Source organism: Emydura macquarii, unplaced genomic scaffold, assembly GCF_026122565.2.
Source record: "Emydura macquarii macquarii isolate MOO-44397 ecotype Brisbane River unplaced genomic scaffold, CSIRO-AGI_Emac_v2 contig_1477, whole genome shotgun sequence".
Taxonomy (NCBI): domain Eukaryota; kingdom Metazoa; phylum Chordata; order Testudines; family Chelidae; genus Emydura; species Emydura macquarii.
Window position 1 is genome coordinate 12,543,520 of NW_027131614.1, and position 26,543 is coordinate 12,570,062.

Below are 26,543 nucleotides of genomic sequence, written 5' to 3' on the forward strand. Positions count from 1 at the left end.
CCAAAGATAGGGTGATTGCTAAACACAAGCACTACTAAAAGCAAAATGATGTATTTTCCACAGATAGTATAAAATTCATTAACACTAATCTGCAAATTCTTTGATCAGCATAAGTAGCTCTGGGAAGTAAGAACTGTATTTCCAACTTTTATTTTATTAAAGCAGTTGGGCTAGGCCTGTTAATTCCACTGCAGAACCCATATTCACTGAAGTTTAAAAGGAATACCCTAGGCTCCAGGGAATGGATGGCTATGGGAACTGGTAATGTGATATAAAGCCTTTCACCTCTAGGTCGCCAGTAGTGACAGAAAGTACTTAACATGTGACAGCTGTTTTGCTGTTTTAGTCCAATTGCCCCTGGGGTACAGGCATAAATATCTCAAAAAACAAGCACCCCGTTGGCAGTATCAGAGAGGAATGGACAGGGAGAGGGGAAATGCCAGGATCCCACAATAAGCTGTGTGGCTGCAAGGTTCCACCCACATGGAGCTCAGTGAAGGATTTATGGTTCTCTTGGCCTCAGCCAGGGAGGTGATTGTCTTTATATTATGGCTATACTGCATTTGTTTGAAGATAAATAGGGAGGAGTTCAGTTTCCCAGTACTGTGAATCTGGCACCTTTCATGAGCACCAGTTGTGTATATTATAATATATTGAAAATGTCTATATCTTCTAGGCTTAAATGAGACAATCAAGTTGAAACCTAGTCAGTTAAGAGAAAGTTTTTTTTTTTTTTTTTTTTTTTTTTAAAAAAAAAAAAAAAAAAAAAAAAAAGGGTGGTCAATTGACTGGCTTACCAAGCCTAGTAGTACCTGAACCTACTTTTAAGTCATAGTCAAATACTGTCAGATATTCCAGCAAGTATACTCTGATGTAGGCGGTGCTCCTTTCTGATTGCATCATGGTACCATTCTTTCATTTTTTTGAACTTCGTTTCATTGTCTTTCACATTTTTCGGAGTTAAAATAACTCAGTTAAGTAACTTGTGTTTTCAATTAGGCATAAGTATCTACCTAAGGCTAAGCCTATTGAAGACCATAAAGTCTTACTGTTGTTTTTGTTCAAATAAATTAGTGCTTTAAAATATTTTTTACATTATTTGACCAATATTTGACTGGTCAGTTGACCACATATTTTTTGAATGGTCAAATCCCCAACCCTAGATATTACACCTGACCCCAAAACCTCTGCTAATGGCCGTGGTTTCACAGGTGGGTTGTTTTTTTACTTCTCCTGTTATTTTGTGAAAGACCCATACAAACAACTCACTGCACTGTAGGGCTCCTATCCTGCAAACATCTCCACACTGCCAGACCCAGGAATACGGTGCTTCACAAAGGGGTCAGTCCAATACTGATAAGCTTATGGGATCTGGGAGTACACAACAAACACAATGAAATTTACTAGTCACAAAGTGCTGTCAAATGCACAGAGCAAACAAACCAAAAAGAAATTTTTTCCCCCCGCTACTCTTTCGTTTATACTAGCCATAGGTGTTACTTCTGACAATAGTATGTGAAAAAATTCAGACAAATATGATTTTTCAAACTGAAAAGTTCACTTTAAGATGACAGGTATTTTGCTCTTCTAAAGCCTCTCTCATCAGGTCTTGGTCCTGGGCAGAATTATTTTATTTCACTGATCCTTTCTGTGCTCCAGATTATAAACAACTATATAGAACTACAGCAATTGAGCAGGTTTGATTATCATTACTGAACTTGTTTGACAGCCAGAGAACATGAGAGGCCAGGGATTAGTGAAGTACTCTTAAGAGCAACAATCAAGCAACAGTTTTTCCTCTGACTACTGTAAAAAGGGATGCTTCCAACCCCAACCTCCCACTTACTTTTAAGAAATGTATTAATCTAAAATATTCAGGTACCTGCAGTATCCTGTAGTCACTGCAGTATCTAGGTGATAGACACAGCTATAAATGGAACAAATTGGGGCTTGAGGATAAAAACCCTCTTTTAAAAAACAAGACAGTGTGAGGCAGGAGTACTAGTGCTGCTCTGGGGATGGCTGTAGCAGAACTCAAAGCAGCACCAAGAGGTAGGAAGGCAATTGCAGACATTCAGCAGGAACTCTGACCTTTAGCTGCTGATATTTTCATGTGCTCTTTTTTCTAACACCTTCAAAGATGTCAGGGGAAACAGACAGGGAACAGAATGGAGTTGCAGACAGGTGTAGGAGGGGAGCAGCTGTTGCTGCCCAGAAGGGGGCTTTCTAGTAGCCACTGCCACTTGGGGAAGGAAGCAGCTGCTATCAGTGGGTCAAGACCTGCTAAGCCAAAAGGTACATCCACTTTTCCTCTGCCAAAAAAAGAAAAACCAAAACAGTTCACTACCTTTCCTAGTTCAGCTCTACTCCCTCTACTTGGTATGCAGCATTTGTGCACATTTCCCCTCCCCCCACAGTGGCTGTGACTCTGCCTTTCCAACCCATCATGCTGCTCTGAGGAACTTGGAGTTATTTCTAGAAGAGTGCCGGCAACCCTTGCCTCACACCACCAAATGGCATGAGCTGAAAAACTGAGGAAAATCATCCATCAGCTAAAGGGTTTTGACCCCAATTTGCAGCTGAGGTGTAGAGTGTTATAACTAGAGCTCATTAATTTCAGTAGAAGTGCAAGGCCCAAAAAGAGTGGCAAATCACACATATCAGTTGCACTGCAACTAATAATTGCCATTTGTCTTGGCTAGCTACATGACATGATACATGCTCAGACTCATAAGTAACAAGGTACCTACAGAGTCTAAAAATGATGCTGAGGCAGATAACAGGTAGGAGAACCTGAAAAGAGAAAGAGGGACTGTTTAAAACCAAAAACGTGGCATGCATAGACCTGTCTATGGTGCATCACACTCCATGAAGTTTGCTTATTCCAGACTGGTATTATTAATTGTCCAGGTATGCGTAACTCTGTCCTGTAGATGAGCAGCAGCTAACAATATAGGAAACGTCCACTCAAAGTTCAGACAGTTTAATGAGTATTACATTTATGTACCATAGTACAGTGCCTGTTATTTCACAGTGTTTTACACACAATGGTTGGGGGATTGCCCCCTCTTCTGGAAAAAGACATGAGAGGAGATCCTGGTGTCAAAAGTGGAAGGGGAACTACACAATTCCCTTTGTGGCATTTTTTCCAAATTTTGTAATCTGAGGGCAAAAGGAGGGGTAGAGTTGTTTGTTTTGTTTAAAACACAACAAAAAGAAGCCACAGTGGCAGAGTTATGTCCCAGATAACCATGTTTACCAACTATACTCAAACATGCAAGCTGCATACATAGTGCTGCTCTGGCAACTTCTAAAACATGGAACATTGTGAGCACAACTAGAGGGCTTGCACAGTACTAAAAGTATCCCCGTCTAGAAATATGGCCTTAAAACCCACTGATTCCTGAGATCAGCATGGATCGCCGGGATCCACAATGGTTCTGGGACCTCTAGGCCTTCTCTGGCTCCTAGCAACGTGATTCTGATTTTGTAATGTCTTATCATCTGAAATCCCCATACATTATAATTTCCCTAATCCCTGACATTCCGTTTTTCTTCTTCTGAAGGGTGAAAGGTGAAATCAGTGCTGCCAAGATTTTGAACCTTTTGCTCCTTTAAGTCCAGGCATTTCAAATTTGATGCTTAATCCATGAATGTTTCTCCTCCAATTAAATAAGATATTGGATTAGATCAATTTCTGTAATATTTTTAGCTGCTCTTTCCCTCCTTTGTACTGTAATTGGCCAGCTATAGTGAAATACAATCCTATTGCATGATCAACATAAACATGAGTTTGCCTGAAATCCTAGCAGCTATAAAATCGGCATAAGGCAGCCATTATGTGGAGGCCAGAGCAAATCTTATACCAGTTTAGGGTAAGTACCAAGAGCACCCTCATTTACATTTCACGCAGTACAGAACAATCAGTTTGAGTGGTCTAGAGTAGATAAGGCCTTAGAACCACATAGTGCAGGAAATTATAGTTTGTAATAGATATCCTCAATGAAAGGTACTATATAAAAAATTCAAATATTAATCAGTTCTCAGTACCCCTGTGAGTTAAATCTCATTATACCCAGTTTGCAGAAGTTCTGCATAGATAATGTACTTCCCGCCCCCTCCCATCCCTTATACAATTTTACATCTATGAATATCAAACATCTCTAGTCCATTTTCTGTAGTACAATTATAACATGTTTAATTATATCTACACAGTGAAAAGGCAAAGAATGAAGGAAGAAATCAATATGTTGTCATAGTTTGGTGATCTGTCAAACAGTTATGTACAGATTAATGTAAGCAAAATCGATGTTTACGACTATGCAGATAGCACTGGAAACTGAAAGCATACAGTAAGCGTTATTCTAACATACATTTTATTTTGCTGCAAGGCAGGAGATAAAGACAGACAATTTTCCCTGCAGTGTGAGTCGTGTACTTCCCCTATCCCACCAGAAACAAAAAAAAAAAACCCTCATCTTCTTCTTTTTCCTCTTCCCCTCCCGATTAGCCTATAATTTTTTCTTTTTCTTTTTTTTTTTTTGCTATCAATATTGATTTTCATTCAGAAAGCAATTTTCAGTGAATCCTACATCCTCTTCTTTGAGACCAAAGAGGCCTACAGTTGCCAAAGTGAGAACTGACACCTGTATAAGCACACATCAGAAGCTGTCCTGAAATCCTGCCGCAGGCAAAACTTCCACTGAAATCAATGGGAGTTTTGCTGGTCTCAGATCTGCAGGAGCAGGCCTGCAATGAACAGAATTCTGAAGACAGTTAAGCCTGATCCTGCAATCTGGCAAATTTATTCTTGACTTCAGTAGGAGTTTTGCTAAAGTAAAGGGCTTCACTGAGCATAGCTGAGTGCAAGGATCTGAGTCTGATCTCATATTGGTGTCACACCAGTGTAACTCCATTAATTTCAATGGAGTTCCTCCTAATTTATCCTGGTGCAAATAAAATCAGAAGCAGGGCTTAAATATGCAGAGTTTTCAAAGGAAGCATCACCAAAGGAGACTCTATAATTACTTTGTCCCTCACTCCATAAATCCCAAAGATGTGCAATACTTAGGACTGTAAATGAAAAGCACTCTCCGATCGCACAGCAGAAATCCCCAAAATGAGGGGGATAATATGTTCCATTCGTTCTAATAGTTGCACCTTTTCAATCTGCCAAAGGAGGAAGAAGATAGGCGACCTTGCTACATTTTGTTAAACTGAAAACCAGACACTTTGGGCCATCCAACAGCAGCAGAGGTACCTGGGCAATTGGGGTGGGGTATGGCCTGGGCTGACACACAGTAGCAGGCATGATAGAAACACTTGATGCTTGTTTCTGAAGCACAAGTAAGGGTCACTGCTGAACACATTTCTTTTGCCAGTGTCTTCCCTCAACAGGGTTGTATGATTTGAGGACCCAGGATCTTCTGCAGGGAATAGTGAGAAACTGGCCCCAATAGTACATTTATTTAAAGGAATATTGTATTGTGAAGTTATTCAACAATGGAGCATGGCGCTTCCCAAGAAAAATAGCACGTGCTGATAATATCTTTCAGTATTGTTTTTCTAAAGCTTCCAGAACACTTGAAGGACTAATGTCACTTTTAATGGGGGCATGGCAAAAATAGAATAATCTGTCACATCAAAACATTTCTCTCTTCTATGTACTATATCCTAAAAATGGCTTTACAAAGTGAAACTACTGAGCTAAAAGATAATACATGCACAATGTACATATGATTTGTAATAGTAAAGTTATTCTGCAGCAGCAGCTTTTACCGTTTGCTATACCAGAACTTCAAGAGGCATTACAAATAGCTCGCAGCAGTTTAATAATGCAGTCAGCAGTGCAAGACTACGGACTCAGAGAGAAGGGGAAACTAGTGTATCTTCAGCTTAGATTTAGGGGACAGTCACAGCACTAATGACCAGCATGGTCCCTGGTGTTAAATGGCTGAAATAACAGCCAGGTAATAGGTAACATTTTAGATACAAGACAATGCAACGGTTAAGTACATAGGAAGGCATTGCATCATACACACATTGTGAGTAGTAGGTAGTGTGTGTACTAAAATTATGTACCAGAGAAGAGACAATTTCATTCAAAGTGTAAACTCCAGTGAACTCAACAGGGTTACGCTAGAGATCAACTTGGGCCCCTGCACTCAGTCGCTACTGCCTGCCCTCCAGCTGCTTGACAGATCTTACTGACAGATGTTCCAGTGCCCCTGGAACTCTCCCAAAGGAGGATTCCAGACTGACAGGGAGAGAAAAAATATTTTTTTTTAAAAACAACCCATATTTAATTATTGTCTGTTCTTTAAAACAAACAAACAAAAATAGGATTTTAAATGAATTGAAGTATCAGGTTTAAAATCAGAATGGCTACAAGAGAAATAAAGATAAAATGCTTTCTAGTAACTACAGCTTAACAAACTAAATGGGATTCAAGGTAAAATCTTTACTACATATTCCCAGCAACATGGCCGACCAAATTTTCAGGTCAAGATCTCCCTGCAAAGTCAAAGTGCTCGTTCCTTTGTCTTCTTAGGTGAGGGTGAGAGAGAGAGAGAGAGAGAGAGAGAGAGAGAGAGAGAGGGAGATCGCTTGGGGTTTTCTGCCCCTTTCTTTTATAGTCCAGTTAACCTTTGAAGTGGATTCTCCTGATGGTTACCCCTCAAAGCAAAGTTTATTCAAACAAACAATAAAGAAGGTGACATGGAGTCTGATGATGAAGAAGGATCCATGTTCTTTCTTCTCACCTGAGTTTGCAGAAATGCATATTTGCTTGGTCTCCTGCCATCTCTTCTCCCTGCTATCTTGAGGACCCTTTTACTATTTAGCTGTAAACTGAGGCAACACATTTCTTCATTCAGGATACTTTGGCCTGGGCAGGCCTGTGTGCTTTCACATATGTGCTAAGAACATCATACAGGGGGCATTCATAACTTTACATATAATGTTGCTGCACATATTTCATCATGATATTATTGGCCAGTGAGTTGTTAGTTTTCAAATGATACCTCACAACGCACGTTTTGTACAAAGATTATTACAATGGTGCATAGGCCATGAATACAGGGGCGCTTTCGGTCATCATTGCCACCAAGGATCAGAAAGCCCATGAAGAAGAGCTCTTCAAGGGTTACTGCAAAAGTTAATACCCTCCACTGCCACTAGCAACAAGGCCCAAGGAAGAGGGAAGAGGAAGCAAGAGGAAACAACTGCAGGGGGCACACTGCAGAGCTAGTGTCTCCCTTCCTCTTGCAGAGGAGCAGATTTTTTATTTAAATTGATTGCCTTGTCCAAGGTCTCTCTGAGGCCAGGAAAGCCAGAAGTGATTGCCTGTGGACTCCATTTTGGATCATGCGAAGAAGATGGCGAGTGCTCCTATCCATCATCTCACACACAGCACCACCTGGTGCTTGGAATGCAGCTTTGTAGATTGCAATGAATGGAGAATTACCCAGTACTAAAGGCATGTTTAAACTACAGATGCCACAGTGGTATAGCTACGGGTCATAGCCATATCATTGTAATATCATAGCATAGACGCAGTCTACGCTGACAGAAGTGTTTTTTTGTTGTTGTTGCTGTAGGAATTCCACCTCCTTAAGCAATGGTATCTAAGCCAATGGAAGCATTCTTTCATCGACTCAGGTGCTGTGTCTACACCAGGGGCTAGGTCAGCATAGCTACAGGGGTGTGGATTTTTCACAGCCCTGAGTGCCAAAGCTACATCAACCTTAGTTTTAAGTGTAAACCAAGCCTAATTTGTACTACTGCACCTTTTCATGCTAGGAGTCTTCCTACCTGTTTGCAGACAGGGATGCAGTGCTGTGAAACAATTCAAGATGGCGGATCATAAAGAATGTGAAACTAACTCTGTGCTCTCTCTTCTCTCTGTGATACATTTCTTCTTTGTTTATTGTTTTTCCTAACCTAAAGACAGTTATCTGTACTGAAAGTACATGTTAGCTTCTGTGTATGAAAAAATAGAGTTGGAGGGTGGTCTTTGAATCAGGCACGATCATCACATGGCCTGCTGTGAATGGCACCAGTTCAGCTAGCCAGAATCTGCTTGGGTTTCCAAAATAAACCAACCCAACATGAGACAAAACCTTATTCTTGTAAGCCTGACTAGGCCAGGCCCTGACAATTAGTCCCAGTTTTCAAGCATAAATCGTCATATTATATGTGATCAAGGCAAGCAAGACTCAGCTTTTTAAATGGTTCATCCCATTAGTGATAATAGATTTAACAGCTTACAGGTTTATCATATTAAAGTTACTGAAATATTGGCAGATAATTGCTAAATGATCAGTCTCTGTTAAAAAAGGCCAAAGAATTGTATGAACTGGGGGAAATACAGGCATGTTATCAGGACGACCACTTTGGCAGCACCACAGCAAAAAAATAATTACCAAGGTATACTCAGCAATTAATAGTTCATCCACCCTGTTTGGAGACATGAGTTGTTCAGAGACAAAAAACAGCTCACGCTTCAGAGAAACAAGGCAAGAATGTTTTTAATTCACTGTTGTAAAAAGGACTTTACTGCTTGCAAAGATAACTAAATAAATGGCCGAACTAAAAGGAAGTAGTTTTTAGAACTTATCAAATTGCGTACATGGTATTTATCTTTATACTATGTGCAGTAAAGTGCCAGATGTTATACAAAAAAGGAATGTCAGAGCAAGACAGGGCCATAATACCCAAGAGGAACAGTCAAATGCTCACTTTTAGTAGAGCTCTCTTGCTTGTAAAAACAAGAAAATTTGCATTCAATACAATAAACACCATCAGATACATTCAAGACTTGCTTTCCTATGGCCTTTAGGCTTTTTAGCTCTTTGAAGCTTTCTTTTCATTACTGGTCACATTGTATAGAGAAAAAAAATTATCTGAGAAAGAGTTTGTGATGGAACCTTTAAAGATTATTGTCAGCATTCTTAGCTACTAATAGCACCAGCTCAAAGGAATGTGGCCCATTGGCTAGAGTACTGCACTGGGAGTTAAGAGACTGACTACGCCACTGACTTGTGTGAACTTCACTTTCAATTTTACAAATGGAAAATGGAAGCACAGGGAACAGTATACTTTTCCTTTAACATAGAAGAATGAAAAAAAAAATCACAATATAAAAGCTATTGGGTTGTTTTTATGCCTAGTGTAGGGTTTTGACAGTTTGCTTATATATATTATGTAGAGTATCTAGAGGATTAAAGTCTGTTTTTCATTGAAATTTTGAAGAAGGGTAGTTTGTTTTGGGACATAATGGAGAGTAAGTTGCTTTGACAGAAGACTGGACTAAATAGTTTAATACGTCTCTGCATCTTTAGTTTCTGTACTTCAATTCAATCCAGAATCACACAGCCATTAACAGTTTGTACCAAACCTACCGAATATACACTAGTTTATTCATGTTACCTGGACCTCTGCATCTTTATATATTGAAATGATTGCACAAGGAAATAAATTCATTCTGTACATTCATTGCAGTGTGTGACATAGGAATCAACTATGTTTTCATGTTAATCGGACATTCAAATAAACGCATGGAGTTTATTATTAACTGAATTTTGCTTTAGCACCTAACCTAATAACGAAAATAAACACAGCTGCTGTATGCCTGGTTTTGAGATGGTGTGATTTATTTCTACATGTTATTCTGTAGTGGAAAGTCATGTAGTGCACTTTTTTTCTCCCAAATATTCATTTTATAGTTTTCTAAATCATATTCCTTCAGCCATATGGAAGGCAGCTGTCCTCTGATAGGACAAATTCTGCAGCAATCTTAAAGTTTAATATTAATCATAGCTTTGAGTAATATAAATACAATAAGAGGACCTGAACAATTTTCTCTGTGTGAAATTACCTCTTCTCTTAAGGTTTAGGCAAGTCAAATATGGACAAAAAGGACTTAACCCAGTTTAAAAGCCCCACACACCATATACATATGCCACATCATTTCACATTTAGGCAGGGAACAAACACATGGGGGGTGCTCTTTGATAACAGCTAGGAAACTGGCAACAGTGGTATTAGTTTTCAGTGAAAGTGAATGTGCTCTTGAGGACAGGTGTTGTGGCAAATAACATCTCATTGATGGAATGTAGTTTCCCTCATAGTGGTTTGCATCAATAATTATTTCACAGAAGGCTTCAGCTCCCATTTTCTCAGTTGCCATTTTCAAAAGACCTTGCTCTTAGTTTAGTGGCTAGGCAGGTGGTGAGCTGAAGTTACAGGCTGCTGTGCAAAAAGTGCTCATTTTATTATTACCCATTCACTCAGTCCTCACCCCATTTGTCTGCCTCATCCATCTCCCATGGTGCTGTAAATCTAAACTGTAAATCTCTTTGGCATAGGAACTGTCCTTCTACTACATGTTTGATCAAGGCATTGCACTACTGGGCTTTGGTCCTTTATGTCTCCTACAAATAGAAGTAAATCATCTTCAGCCCTAATAATGGTTATTTTGGACAAAAGTGGTAAAATGATTAATTACAATGTTTTTCCTAAGAGAATAAACATGAGACAAACTTATTAATACCAATTATTTTGATTTTCAAATTTGTTTCTAAATTGGGATAGAAGACAACAAATACTATGCAAAATCTCTATAATTGTCTAATCGGTTTGTTTAAAGACCCAGCAGCCATCTCTAAAAGCACCTCATTACAATTTTTAAAAATGAGAGCGAGAGAAATTAAACTGTATCTGAAATAAGTTGACTGTTTCCATCCTGTGGATTGTAGACAAATATTTGCACTGAGCTTGGTAGTCTTAACAGAAATGCTAAGATGATTTGAATGGACAGGGACGGGACTCAAACAGCTGGGATGTGACATCAGGCTGGCACCTCTCTGAAGCTACAGTATTGGTCTCCAAAATTTCAGCTTTCATTTGCACAAAAACCAGGTCTTTAGCTATTATGTTTGTGAAGAAAATGTGAACCAAGTGTAATCGATGCAGAGGTGAATCAGCAGAGAGCCAGGAACAACAACTCTGAGTTCTGTAAAATGCTCATTTATCTCTGGAAAGTGTTAGCTCAGATGCCCAGTGGTGTTAATTTAAATGTCACCATTATTAACCATTTCACTACCTGTGAGAAAGGGGGTCATTGATCTACACAATTTACTATGAGCAAGGTCTCATTATGGTGCCACAAGTGGATGGCATTTGGAGACAATCACCATTTATTTTTTTATTTTGGGGAGAGAAAAGAGCCCGGCCTCAGAAAAGTAGCAGAGCCTTGAGTGAGCCCCAGTGAAGGGGAGCCAAGCAGCATTCACAATCATATTTTAAATACCTGAACTTTGAAAGATGTTTCATTTGGGTATCTCATATAGAATCATAGAATATTAGAGTTGGAAGGGACCTCAGGAGGTCATCTAGTCCAGCCCCCTGCTCAAAGCAGGACTAACCTCAGCTATATCATCCCAACCAGGGCTTTGTCAAGCCTCAGCTTGAAAAACCTCCTAATGTCCATCCTAGACCTCCCCAACTGATGGAGATTCCACCACCTCCCTAGGTAACCCATTCCAGTGCTTCACCACCCTCCTAGTGAAAAACCTTTTCCTAATGTCCAACCTAGACCTCCCCAACTGCAACTTGAGACCGTTGCTCCTTGTTCTGTCATCTGCCACCACCGAGAACAGCCTAGTCCCATCCTCCCTGCTTTCAGGTAGTTAAAGGCTGCTATCGACCCCTGGGGAACTCCGCTTGTGACCGGTTGCCAGCTAGACATGGAGCCATTGATCACTACTCGTTGAGCCCTATGCTCTAGCCAGTTCTCTATCTATATGTGTGGGCCTTATTTTGTGGGCAGAGCTTAGAAAAGCTCCATCCCCTTCTGTCTCCTCCCCCCAAATCTGACCCTCTGGACATGAGACTGAATTACTTCCAAACCACATCAGGGTTGTGGGATGGTGGCGGGAATGTGGAGAAAGTAGTTCTACTGTTGCATACAATGGACTTGTTTTATGGATAGCTGAAGACATCAGGTATCAGGATAATGAATCTGGCATCACCTCAGAGGATAGAATCATAGAATCATAGAAGATTAGAGTTGGAAGGGTCCTCAGGAGGTCATCTAGTCCAACCCCCTGCCTAAATCATCCCAGCCAGGGCTTTGTCAAGCCGCAGCTTAAAAACCTCTAAAGATGGAGATTCCACCAAGGTAACCCATTCCAGTGCTTCACCACCCTCCTAGTGAAAAACTTTTTCCTAATATCCAATCTAGACCTCCCCCATTGCAACTTGAGACCATTGCTCCTTGTTCTGTCATCTACTACCACTGAGAACAGCCTAACTCCATCCTCCCTGGAACCCCCTTTCAGATCGTTAAAGGCTGATATCAAAATCATTTTTTTTGCCCTAAACCGCTGCAGTCTCTCCTCCAACTTGTCCACATCATTTTTGTTGCCCTCTGCTGGACTCTCTCCAACTTCTCCACATCCTTTTTGTAGTGGGGGGCCCAAAACTGGACACAATATTCTAAATGCGGCCTCATGTATGCGCGTACATATGAATATTTTTGTAATAAGAGTATATTTGAAACCTTCCAAACTGTAAGCTAGAACTTATACAAGAGCAACTTGCATACAGAAAAGTTAAAAATGTATAGCTGTTAGGAACCGGGATGTAGGCAGTATTGCCGAGCAGGAGTCAGGTCTAGTGGGCAAATCAGGCACCCAGGCCAGGGAAGGGGGTCAGAGCCAGAGTCAACTGCCAAATAACAGAGCCAGGGGGCACAGCCAGAGTCAGGACCAGGAATTGAAGCTGAAGATTGGCAGCGGGGCCAGATACCAAATGCCAGAGCCAAAGGCGGAGCTGAGCTGCAGTCAGAGCCAAGTTTGGTAGCTGATGGTCAGGTGCAAGGGCAGGAATTGGAGATAGGCAAGGATCAGGAGCAAGGTGGGAAGTAGGAGGAAGGAGCGGGTCAGGAGTGAAGCAAGAGTCAGGAACAGGGTTGGATAAGGATTGCAGAAGGCAGGCAAGAGCAGGGTCCAATGTGGCAGCAGCAGGAAGTTTGTACAGTTGCTTGGACAGCCCACCCATATCACTCCCCAGTTTAATTAGCAGGTATGAGTCAATCAGGCAGCCACAGCCTTTGGGTGCTCCAATAGGATTTCCTGTGGACTTGACCTTTTAGGATTAATTAGATGCTACTTCAACTAACTCCTCTGATGGCAATGAGGAAGTGTCTGAGATCCAGCCCCCACAGCCCTGGGTTCTAGACGGGGACTCTCACTGCCTTATAATAGCACCAGGTCCTTTTAGCCGTATAGACTACACAACCCGTCTCCTTTTTTAGATTAAAAAAACCCTATAAATACTTTGGAAAATATTTACTGTATCAAGTGTGATGAAAATTACAGTAGTAAATCTGAGATGACATGGAAACCATGAATGAAATAGTTCCATGATGATTACAAAGTGCCCTGAGCATTTACTCTCTTCCTGCTACTATGCAAAACATGTTTGCACCATGTTTCATAAAAGTTTAATTTCTGTAGAATGGAGAATTTTCTTTTAAAGAGCACAGCAGAGAATTATTTAAATGGAATGAATGATTCACACAGAGCACTCATAAAATCTGAAATGAGTAAGTTGGTATTTCAGTAGCCACTACAGGCTAGACTTAAAGAAGGTTCCTGCATTTTGGGGGCAGATTGTTTATCAAACAAGTTTTACATTAAATATTTTAATTTTTTGAAAAAATTAGCAATCTTGTAAATGTTTTCATTCTGAAACCTCACCCCGGATGACATACACAATATTAAAAATATGGCTCAGAGAATCAGTTTAAGTTATTGTAACAGTGCATGCAAGTTAATATCTGGTTGCTAATGGGATTCAGCTTTCATAACCTGAGAATGATCAGGATTCACCAAATTAAAGCACAGGTAGCCCGCTATGTTCTTCCACTTCCGTGTACTCTGCTCACTCTCTGTTGTACCTGCTGACTGGCTCCATAAGGAGAGCCAGGCTTTGGGCATCTGACGTCTCTGGCTTCCGTTCCCCTGAGTTTTTGGGGCCCTCTTTCAGTCCTAATCTCAACTTTAAATTTTCAAAATACAAATATGTTGTTTCACCAGGTGGAATACTAGTAGGACAACCTAGGCACAGTGCAGATATGTCATGGGAGCTTTACCAGTGCAATCAGAATCAGGCCCGACATGTAGAACATTTCTTAGTACTAAATTTCTTTAACTAAGTAAACCCATGAATATCCCATCTGCTTAAACTGAAAGTATTATCCTTGACAACTGCAGGTACCTTGGTCTTCTGAAAAGGTTTCAAATAAAAAGCTCTCGGCCATTAAGGCCTGGCTGTGTGTTTGTTTGGTTTGGGATCTTTTAAAGTGAAAGACTAAGGATATGTGTTATGTTGTTAACTTCCCAACACCTATTGGATGCAATCCTATAGTTCTCACTCCAACAAAACGCTATTGAATACATGGACATTCTTCCTGTGTAAGAACTGTAGATCAGACCCATAGAGCTAGTTTGTGCAAGTACTTTGCATGTGTGATGTCCGCTGCCTAAGTGGGAATTCTTCATGCATAATGCCTAGAGAATCAGGGTTAAAGACAACAAAGCTCTCAAAAACAAATTACAACTGAAAAGAGTAAAGGATACCTAGAACCTAATGTTTTAGTCCTATCCTCAGAAAGGTATTTTAAAAGTTATTTTTCCTTCAAGCTTCTAATTTTGCTGGTTATTCAGGTAGAATGAAAAGCTTTATTGACTTATTCTTTGCTTCTTGCCATTTCTGAAAAACACAGATATATTGTTTTTCCAGTTGGAATGCCTGCAGGACAATCTAGGGAAAATGCAGATATTGATTCAAAAGTGTGAATTACTCAGAGGCACACTAGCTCAGCAAATTCAGGTTTTGGTCAGTTAGCCATAATCATGATTGTTCTTCCAAAGGCTATAAAATACTCCAAAATGAATGGGACTGGAATGCATTTTAATACAGCCTGTGACCCTCTCTACTCACTCTCCCCACATATCTCTATAAAAAAAAAATATATATATATATATATATATATATATATATATATATATATATATATATATAAAATCATCTGGCCACAAAGGCAAACTTTATTAGACCAAATCAGAAAACATCATAGATACCATGCTGCAAATAAATTAAGCAATATTGGTAATAGACATCAGTCCACTGAAACCCAGAATACCTTTTGAAGTAGTACGATGGGTCACTTCAGAGCATTTTTCATTTTAATAAAAATAAAGATTTTTGCAACCTTAAGCATATAGATTTTTTAAAAATTAGATCAGAAATATTTTGATGAACATGGGAGCAGAGACTGTGCCAGGTCTTTAATGCCTCAGGTCTGGTTTACACTACAGAGTTAGGTTGACATAAGGCAGCTTATGTCAACCTAATTATGCCATTGTAGGCACTACAGCCTTGCTCCCGCCTATGTAAGTGCCCTACTATGCTGACATAACAAGTCCACCTCCACAAAGAGCCTTAGGACTTATGTTGGTGTAGTTAAGGGTTACTTACATCAGGGTACATAAGGGTTACTTACATAAGGATTACTTACATCAGCTGTTGGCTGTCATTCTTGTGAATTTCATGGCTCCATGGTAGAGCCATGAAATTGACAAGAAAGCCGCTCCCAGCTCCGGCTGTCACCCTGGGAGAGGTGGGGGGCTGCCCCGAGCTCTCCGCTCCCAGCAGGGCTGCTTCCCAGGGTCCCTGCTTGGAGCCAGGCTGCCCAGGGGTCCTTGCTCCCTGCTCCTAGCCAAGCTGCTGCCTCCTGCCCAGGCTCCCCAATCCCTGCTCAGTGTATTACGTTCCCTTTTCCTTCTTGGGAGAAGAATTAGAGAACTCAGAAACAAAGATTCAGTACATGGCAGAGAGAGTCTTCCACCCGTGAGACATCTGGTTCTTTGGCAGCCTTCACAGGCTTCTTGTCAGCTCTAAATTTATCTGCCATATGCTTTAACTGCTAATGGGCCCTCTGGACTGCCATGCACTCCTGGTTGCCATTGCTTTTCACATTTACCTATTAGTCTTATCCCAAATGAGAGAGGATCTCTGCAAAGACAGAAAGTCAGAGTCTCATCCTGTGGCCAGAACATTTCCTGCCTTCCCCTTTCTCCACAAAACATAATTAGCAGGAATGGGCAAGTCAAATGCTAAATTTGCTATATAACAAAAATTATGATCCAGAATATTTCCAAAATATCAGCGAGAAAGTATTCATCTTGCAGATATTTGAGAGCAGCTTCCAGAACAACAGTTAGAGGGAAATTTCACCGGTGCACAAAGAGCATTCTAACCAATCAGTTACTGGATTTAACTTCTCAGCTATATGGCTCACTTAGGCCAAAGTGTTCATAATTTGTCTCTCATTTTACATGTCCATCTTGATTTTCAGAAGTACTGAGTACCCACGGCTCCATCTGAAGTTGTTTGGAGCAGTGGTGCTCAACAATTCTGAAAATGAGGCCCTAAGTGTCAAGCTAGGCCAGGGGTGTCAAACGTACGGCCCGCGAACCTTTTTGATCCAGCCCGCGTTCGGCCAGTGTAAGTGAGTCCTGCTGCTGCCGAAAGTTTCTCTGCATATGGCATTGCCACTTTAAGAGATTTGTCGGCGGAGGGCATTGCCACTTTAAGAGAGTCTTAAAGCGGCAATACCTTTCTCCACAGAACCCAGCTGCCAAAAAGCGGACGACGCCCTGAAGTTTTCGGCAGCAGGTATTGCTCGTAGAAATCCCTTAAAGCGGCAATGCAGTGAGTCTGGCAACAGGGTCTCCCGCGAAATCCCGCAGCCGAAAAGGGTCCATGACACGCCACCAAAAAGGGGAAGATGGCCTGAATTTTTCGGCGGTGGGTATCGCATAGCCCCTGTGAAGGGCATGTTACGTGAATTTGGCCCGTCACCATCAGCGAGTTTTACACCCCTGAGCAAGGCCATCAAAAACCAGAAACCACTTTTAAATATTTTGACCCAAATCATTCTACAATAGTTCTTTACTTCTTTTGGGAGCAAATGGAAGCAAGTTGGTGTATTTAGAGGGGAAAAAAGTCTCAATTTTTTCCTTGATATTTTTTTGTATTATATATTACACACAAACAAAAATTACATGATCCTATAGACTTTTTCCTGACTGAATATTTCCAGCCATCATTAGACTATCAGCACCTCTGAATACAAATATCCAAACAGTTATTCACCCATTCACAAAAGCCACTAAGCTGGTATCTTCTTTTGATGCACTTTATCCTCACCTGAAGATGCACATTCAGTATTAAGGTGCTTAGCTTGAGGCACGAACAAGTCTCTAGACCCTACAAAGTCATTTAGTGCAATCCCAATCGTTTTGGCTCAATCACAACTACATCCTAATTTAATGCTGACATTTAAATAAAATTTGTGTGTGACTCAAAAATAAGCAACACAAGTCCCCCAAAATAAAAGAATCATACTAGAGTGACAGATTCATTAAAAAACTCTTTGGTGTGTTAACTGTGAAGTACTTAACTAAAAACCAAAAAATTAGAGACACGATGTTAAACTAAACTTCTACAATCCCTAACAAAAGGGTTTTACTGTTCTCTAAGAGATCTTTAGAAAGTTATGTTCTGTACTAGTCATCTCAAAAATATTTTATTGAGAAGTTTAAGGAAAATACTTAATCAAATTCATTGGCATCCACTCAGAACTATAACAATTCACATATGATTTTAATGTAAAGCTAACAAATCATATTTCACACATTTGAGTGTGTTCAGACTTTCAAAGCATTCAAATTTCACCACTCCTATTCTTTAGCCTCATTTTCTCTATGTACAAAACAGCTGCCATGCAGAACTCATCAAAAACTTGCCCTCAAAATTTGAGAAAAATATCTTTAAAAAAAAAAAAATGGAACTTTCTGTGAGGAGAGTTTTTCAGTTTTCCATTGAGAAAAGAATTCGGTTTTCAAAAGTTTACTGATATTTAAAAACAAACGAACAAAAACCCATGAAAGCATAACAAATATTGACAAAACATTTTTTTTTGTTTTAAATGACAATAAAATACATTTCCTGACCAGTTATTAGACAAACCAGAATGTACCCTAATTATGATAATATGAAGCAAATCTCTGTCTGAAAATAGGAAGAGTATTAGTATGTTGTGCTTGTCAGGAATCAGTGAAAAGGGAAGAGGCATCACCTTATATATTAAAAATGTGTACACTTCCACTGAGGCTAAGGTAGAAATAGAAGACAGACTTGTTGAAAGTCTCTGGGTAAGGATAAAAAGGGGGGAAAATCCAAGGTTGATGTCATGGTAGGGGGTCTACTATAGACCACCTCACCAGGAAGAAGAGGCTTTTTTTTTTTTTTTTTAAAGCAACTAATAAACTCATCCAAAGCATATAACTTGTTGGTGATGGGGGACTTCAACTACTCAGACATCTGTTGGGAGAATAATACAGCAGGGTACAGATTATCCAACAAGTTCTTGGAAAGTATTTGAGATGATTTTTATTTCAGAAGGTGGAAAAAGCAACGAGGGAAGAGGCTGTTCCTCATTTGATTTTGACAAATAGGGATCAGCTGGTTGAGAATTTGAAAGTGGAAGGCAGCTTGGTTGAAAGTGATCATGAAATGATAGAGTTCACGATTCTAAGGAATGATAGGACACAAAACAGCAGAATAAAGGTAATGGATTTCAAGAAGGCAGACTTTAACAAACTTAGGGAGTTGGTAGGTAAGATCCCATAGGAAGCAAGTCTAAGAGGAAAAACAGTCAGAGTTGGCAGTTTTTTTACAGAGACATTATTAAGGGCACAAGAGCAAAATATCCCACTATATAGGAAAGATAGGAATCATGAAAAGAGACCACCCTGAATTAACTGGGAGATCTTCAATGATCTGAAACCCACAAAAGGAATTCTACAAAATGCAGAAACTATGTTGAATTGTGAAGGATGAATAAAAAACAACAACACAGGCATGGAGGGATGAAATTAGAAAGCCCAAGGCACAAAATGAGATTAAACTAGCTAGAAACATAATGGGTAACAAGAAAACATTTTACAAATACATTAGAAGAAAGAGAAAGACCAAAGACAGGATAGGCCCATTATTCAATGAGGGGGAAAAAACAATAACAGAAAATATGGAAATGGCAGAAGTGCTAAATGCCTTTTTTCTTTCAGTTTTCACCAAAAGGGTTAGTAGCGATCGGATATTGAACGCCAGTGAATATGAGGTCGGATCCGAGGCTAAAATAGGAAAGAACAAGTTAAAAATTACTTAGATAAGTTAGATGTCTTCAAGTCTGCAGGAACTGATAAAATATATTTTAGAATACTCCAGAAACTGACTGAGGCGATATCTGAGCCATTAGCGATTATCTTCAAAAACTCATGAAAGACAGGAGAGATTCTAGAGGAGTGGAAGAGGGTAAATACATTGCCAATTTATAAAAAGGGGAATAAGGACAACCAAGGAATTACAGACCAGTCATCTTAACTTCAGTACCCGGAATGATAATGGAGGAAATTATCAAGCAATCAATTTGCAAACACCTAGAAGATAACAAGGTGATAAGTAACAGTCAATATGGATTTGTCAAGAACAAATCATGTCAAACTAACCTAATAGCTTTCTTTGGCAGGGTAACAAGCCTTATGGATGTGGGGGAAGCAGTTTGTGTGGTATATCTTGACTTCAGTAAGGCTTTTGATACTGTCACACATGATCTTCTCAGAAACAAACTAGGGAAATACACCCTAGATAGAGCCACTATAAGGCAGGTGTGTAACTGGCTGGAAAACCATTCTCAGAGAGTAGTTATCAGTGGTTCACAGTCAAGATGGAAGGGCTTATTAAGTGGTGTCCCGCAGGGATAGGTCCTGGATCCAGTTCTATTCAATATCTGTATAAATGATTTAGATAATCACATAGAGAATACATTTATTACATTTGCGGATGATACCATGCTGGGAGGGGTTGCAAATGCTTGGAGGATAGGATTAAAATTCAAAATGATCAGGATAAACTGGAGAAATGATCTGAGGTAAACAGGATGAGATTCAATAAGGACAAATGCGAAGTACTCCACTTAGGAAGGTCAGTTGCACATGTACAAAATGGGAAATGACTACCTAGGAAGCAGTAATGTGGAAAGGGATCTGGGGGTCATAGTGGATCACAAGCTAAATATGAGTCAACAGTGTAACACTGTTGGAAAAAAAAGCAAACATCATTCTGGGATGTATCAGAAGGAGAGTTGTAAGCAAGACACAAGATGTAATTCTTCCACTCTACTCCACACTGATAAATAATGCCTCAGATGGTGTGTTGTGTCCAGATCTGGGCGCCACATTTCAGGAAAGATGTGGACAAATTGAAGAAAGTCCAGAGGAGAGCAACAAAAATGATTACAGGTCTAGAAAACATGACGTATGAGGAAAGTTTGAAAAAATTGGGTTTGTTTAGTTTGGGGAAGAGAACACTGAGGGGGAACACGGTAACAGTTTTCAAGTACATAAGTGTTGTTACAAGGAGAATGGTGATAAATTATTCTCCTTAACCTCTGAAGACAGGACAAGCAATGGTCTTAAATTGCAGTATTGGAGGTTTAGGTTGTACATTAGGAAAAAACTTCCTAACTGTCAGGGTAGTTAAGCACTGGAACAAATTATCTAGAAAGGTTGTGGAATCTCAGTCATTGGGGTTTTTTAAGAACAGGTTAAACAAACATCTGTCAGAAACAATCTAGTTATTATGTAGTCCTGTCTTGAGTGCAGGGGACTGGACTAGATGACCTACTGATGTCCCTTCCAGTCCTACGCTTCTATGACTCTATATACACAGCTTCAGAGGTTCGAGAAATTCTCTACAAGGAAACATGTTCTTCAGAAATTGTGTATCACTAATTTTAAAGCAGCATCAGAAAGAGAAATTGCTTAAGGAACACATGAATATAAGAATTACACTATTGGAACAAACCAGTAGTCCGTCTAGTCCAGTATCCTTTCTCCCACAGTAGCCAATATCAACTATTTCAGAGTAAGGTGCACGAAAGCCTGCAGTGATGGAATAATCTGCCCACAGGGAAAGCTTCTTCCTAACTTTCATGAATGAGTGATTGTTTTTTGCCTTGAATCGTGAAAATTTATACATCTGCCAGGCTTTTTTGGAGTGGTGTAAAACTCTTACTATTATGACTAGAATATTGTTATCAATATAAATATTCCATCAGTTAGTGATGCCTACTAGCCTCTTGGCTTACCTGTGACCAAACTAACTTGTGGCAAAGACCAGGCCAACCTCTCTGGCAGCTCTGGGCATAAGAGAAGAACAAAGTCTTACTAAAGTCTTCAAAAGTGGGGGTTAAGTGGTGCTTAAACCTTATGCTGTCCCCCTGCACATGAGGAAATTTCACCGATCATACATTTATTTATTTATTTATAGTGTGGAAGCACTGAAATGAATGGAGATCTATGTACTTGAGCATGCATGCACCTACACATACTCATGTTTGGGTGCATATTAAGGGCCTCATCTAGCAAAGACTTACATATGTGCTTAATTCTAAACATGTGAGTAGTTATACCAAATTCAGTAAGACTACTCGTGCTTAATTTCAAGCATATGTAAATATTTGCATATGCAAGGCTATAATTTGAAGGACCACACCAATAAATTGCTTTCAAGCATGCTGATTTAATTATGAGTAATATATGCAGATTACAATAGTTTCTAGTTGAAATATTTTCAAGTTTAGCAAAGCACACATTCTTCACTGAGGATTACAGGCATTCCACATGTTAAATCTTGGCCATTTTCAAATTATCCATGTGTGAGAAGAAATGTGGGAAAAGAGAGAGAGACAGACTACTTTTTTTTTTAAGAGTGCAAAAAGTGCATTTTCTACAATTTGTCCAAAAAGACCCAGACCATTGGCCGGAGTCATTAATTCCAAATATACATTTTAAAGAAAGCTATAGGTAACAGATTTAGGCGTCAGTCCTACAAACATTCATGCATGGTACTAAATTTATGCATAAACTCAATAGAATTATTCATGTGTGTAGTAAAGTCATTTGTGTGCATAAGTGTTTACCGGATGGGGGCCTTATAATGGAATGGAATGACCATCTTAACCTTAACTATAGCATTATTATCAAGATTCTTAAATAGGGACAGGTTGAAGCTGTGCTGTATGTATATATCATTTGTAAAATAGCTCAGAGGGAACTGAACGAACTTCAGAGCATACGAGCTCCAAGTTACAGATAAGAAGAAAAGAAAGAGAGACAGCTTTGGGGGCATGTGAATACCACAAACTATGGATCCCCGATTTTGTTTTTTAATAGAGGAGCTGCTGATGGATTGGTGGCTGCAGAGGGTTAACTATGCTACAGCTAATGAAAGTAACCCTGGGCTACCAACTGGCTGTTTACAGCTGAATTGGCTCCTCCTCCCACCCAGTACTGCAACCTATTGCCACAAGGGAAGCCAAGCAATAAGGGTAGACTTATCTTGCAGCACAGAGGAACCATCATGCACCCCCAAGTTTTTCATTCCCCCATCTCTAAAAGCAGCAAGTTGGGCTAGTGGGCTCTGATACTTCACCCACCTTTGCTCCTAGTGCCTGGTCAAGCAAAGATATGGGTGATGACCCTAGGAGCAGCCCACTGCCAGAGGGCAAGAGGGTTCTTGTATCTAGCATTGAGTCTCAGCTGTCCTGACCAGCTCAGTGTACCTCAGCTCACTGTTGTCATAATCTGTATCTAAAAGATGCCATGCAAGGTGTCATATGCAAACTGGTGACAAGTTGGTCATTAATATTATTGCAGGGTGTATGTACAGGTGACACAGGAAAAATTATAAATGTGCTGGAAATGTTCTTAAAATGTGTTTGGCAGGTAGGGCTTAAGTCACCCCGCCCTAGACAAAGAATGTGGTTCCATCTGCTGGAATGTGTCTCCAATGTAAATTGAGCAGGGAGAGACAGTAGAAATGCATTTACAGAAAAGATAAACAAAAGCATCAAACTAGCAAGTGGGGAAGACAGCCTCTTAACTATCACGAGAGGGGGAGGAGACTCCAAAAATTAACATAGCGTCAGCTCCCTCTTGGACACAACAAGCTGAGCCCCCAGGAGGGCTTCCTGACTTTGAAAACAAAGAAAACACTTAGAGGATATAAGCAGAGAGGAAAGCCAGGTTGGCATTCTTCACCTGAAGAGTCATAGATCTTGTCTACACTACAGTTTACTCCTGCCAGCATAGCTACTGCCTCTTGTGGGAGATGGAGTAATTAAGCCAACAGGAGAGCTCTCTCCTGTTGGGTTTTAGCATCTCTGCCACAAGTGGTAGAGTGGTGCAGCTGCATCAGTGCAGCTATGCTGCTGTAAGTGCTGTAGTGTAGAGAGAGCTATAGAAACCAAGCGCTTTGAGTGGTCTGCTGGATCCTGGTTAAGAACTGCTACCTTGGAAGAGCAACTGTTGCGAGAAATCTACTTTGAACAAAAAACCCTCTAGTTTGTTAAGTTAGATTTTAGTCTTAGAAACATACTTTTACATTTTGTTTATTTGTAACCATTTCTATCTACGTTCCTTTTACTTGGTAGCACTTAAATAGCTGTTCTTTGTCAATAAAGAATCTTGTTTTATTACACACCCCTCTCAGTGCAGCGTTTTATACTGATGGGTAAAATCTGCAGCCAAACTATCAGGCTGGTGCTGTGTACTGTCTTTTTGAAGGAGCAGCAAACTTGATAAAGTTTTGAGACTGCTACAGGGAGAGGGGCTGAGCACTACAGTGGAGACGGTTTTGCAGTGACCTGGGGCTGGAAGGGCTGTTGGTGTCACCCTGCAAGAAGTAATCAGGCTGATGGAAGCCAGGGTGAAGGCACTTAGCTGTGAGCAGGAGGCTGGTGTCAGAGCTTGAGCCAAAGCTGCACAGCACAGCAGCACCCAAGGTTACAGGGCAGGCACTGACTGACACAACCCCTTACCGACCTGGGTGAACCCACAAAGTATCAGAATGGTGTCCTCCCCTCCTCCCAAGACTCTCAAAGTTCTAAAGTCAGCCACATATGAATAAATCCATAACATACATCAGGAAGCATCTTTCCCCACTACTGTATTAAGTAACATACCAGGCTAGGTTGCAAAGGCAGAAGAATGTGGTCATTAGAGAAACAGTTGGATAGGCTGCTGGAGGAATGTCATACAAAAAATAACACAGATATTGATGGGCCACTAGTATCCTTCAGTGACCCAAGATTCCCTTTTTTGTTGTTCAAACAGATTCTAACAACTTTACCCAACTACTGGTCCACCAATTGCAAAGGCTGCACCCTCTTCCAAATAGATTCTTCTTCCCTACTGCCTAAAGTGAAGTGGCAGTTTTAAAGGAGCTATGAGCCCTAATGTTGATGTCTCATGTTAGATCACTGTTATGAAGCTCAGTTAGGGAAGAACAATGGGACCAGAGATCCCTTCAAACCACATACAGATGGAAATGGATTTAGAGCCTTCCCTTCCCCCACTCAGGTCAGGAGGATCACCATACGATCACACTCTCTTGTGAATGAGGGTGAAAAGCCTCAGCGCCATAAGAGCCTATCTAAAGTACAATAAGGAATTTGTTTAAACTGGCAAGACTTTTCCCTCTCCCATATTTTGATGGGAATAGTAACAACACTCTGCTTTAGTTTGTAAGTAAGCCTGTACAAAAAGCTAGGATGCCAACTATTTTTATTTTTCATCCTGGGAAATCTTTTGGTTCTTACCCTGGTAGGCTAGCCCACTGCACAGCCAGCACACACAGTCTTCTTGGGATTATCTGGCCCCAAGCCTAAAGGCCCTGATTTTCCACTGCCTTGCACCTTGCGTAGCCATTTTCAGTTGTGTGAAGTGGATGTGAAATGCAATCACTGGTGTGAGTGGCAAGTTTCAATTTGCACAGATGTAAATGTCTGCTCAAGGCAAAGGAGAATCAGGCCCAGCATATTATTTTAGCCGGGTCTGACCACATGCATTTCAAAAAATAAATGAATAAATCACACTTTTGGTATTCAGTGCAGTATTGTTTGTCTTGCGTTCACTTCCAATAGCTTTCTTTTGCACCTCTCCCTTTTGAAGAAAAAACTAACCCAAACAAGCCTTTAAAAGTTGTATCTGAGTCTCAGCTGAGAGCAATGTGGAGGGGTATTCTTCTGCCCCATAACAAGAGTGGTCTATGACAGGTTTTAACTTTTGAAGTTACTATAATTGGAATCAAGTTACCACCAATGGGCTAAAGAAATTTCAAGACGTGTTCCAACAGTCCTAGAAATTATTGAAGTTGGGCTGAAGATTTAAGAGAAGTTACAGACTTGCCTGAGCTTGGCAGCTTCACATTAATAAACTGAGCACAACTGTTTGTTGCTTTTTGTCTGGGGGAGGAAAGTTGGAAACCCCCAACCACACACAATTCAATGTTCTTGTTCATGCTATTTCAGTTGCTGCTTTTACATCTCATGTATTTGTTCTAGGATTTCACAGACAAAGGAGACAGATTTTAGGTTTCCTCTTCACCGATTTGAAAACAATTATAAAACCATCATCCTGGTCTACTGTTGGAGTTGGCACAGAAACAGAATTCCCTGTCCCAGGAACTGGGTTCAGGAGTGACATTGTGCCCAGAGTAAGTGTGATACATTGGCAAAGTGCGGCACACATCACTCTCTAGTGACTGGTCCACTAGAGAAAGACAGCCTATTACAATTAGCAGCCAATGAAGTTTCTCATTTTGCTCAAATGGTAAAGGCCTGCACTTTGGTTCAGAATGGCCCAACTTCAAACTCTGCATAAGGAGATAGGAAAGAGGTGCAGGGGATATTGTAACATTAGCACATTACTGCAAGGACAAGTTTAGTCTCAGCGCAAAGCCAGCCTTTGTGCTCTTGCAGTTCCATTTCAGGTAGCCAAGTTCAATTTCTTTACTTTGAATCAATGCTTAGCCAACATATATCAAGTATTACATACATAAAACTACATTTGAAGAGTGTTAATGTTGCAGACTAAAGCATTCAGATGTTAGGAAATGCAGCCCCCTTTCATGCATGCATTACAATAGTTTGGCCAGCCTCACATAGGAAAATCTGTTTCATAGCCAGTGACAGAATCCTGTTCTCCTAAGTTCCAGTCCAGGGCTTTAGTCACAAGAGAACTGCCTTGCTCTTTTAAAAACCCTCTGCCTCATTCACTATCCATGCTGTGCATTGTATGAGGGGTACACAAGCTCTCGTTTGGGGGTATGCGAGAAAAATCCTGTAATGGCAGACAACACATTTTATTTAGTAAGACGTGGCAATCTAATCATACGTATATAATGACCCTATCTTAGATGGGGGTACATGGTAGACACTATTTGGAAAGGGGTATACAGCCTAAAAATCTTGAAAACCACTGCTCTAGAACAAACAATATGTGATTATGTAATAAATGATGGTGTCATAATACATGGATCCACCACAACTCCTGCAGGGGTCACAA

At 40.3% G+C, this 26,543-nt stretch overlaps 1 protein-coding gene across 1 annotated transcript in view; it reads left to right on the forward strand.

Moving 5' to 3' along the window:
* Positions 1 to 26,543, forward strand: part of CPA6 (carboxypeptidase A6) — a 101,543-nt gene that overhangs the window by 1,025 nt on the left and 73,975 nt on the right. The window lies entirely within an intron of this gene.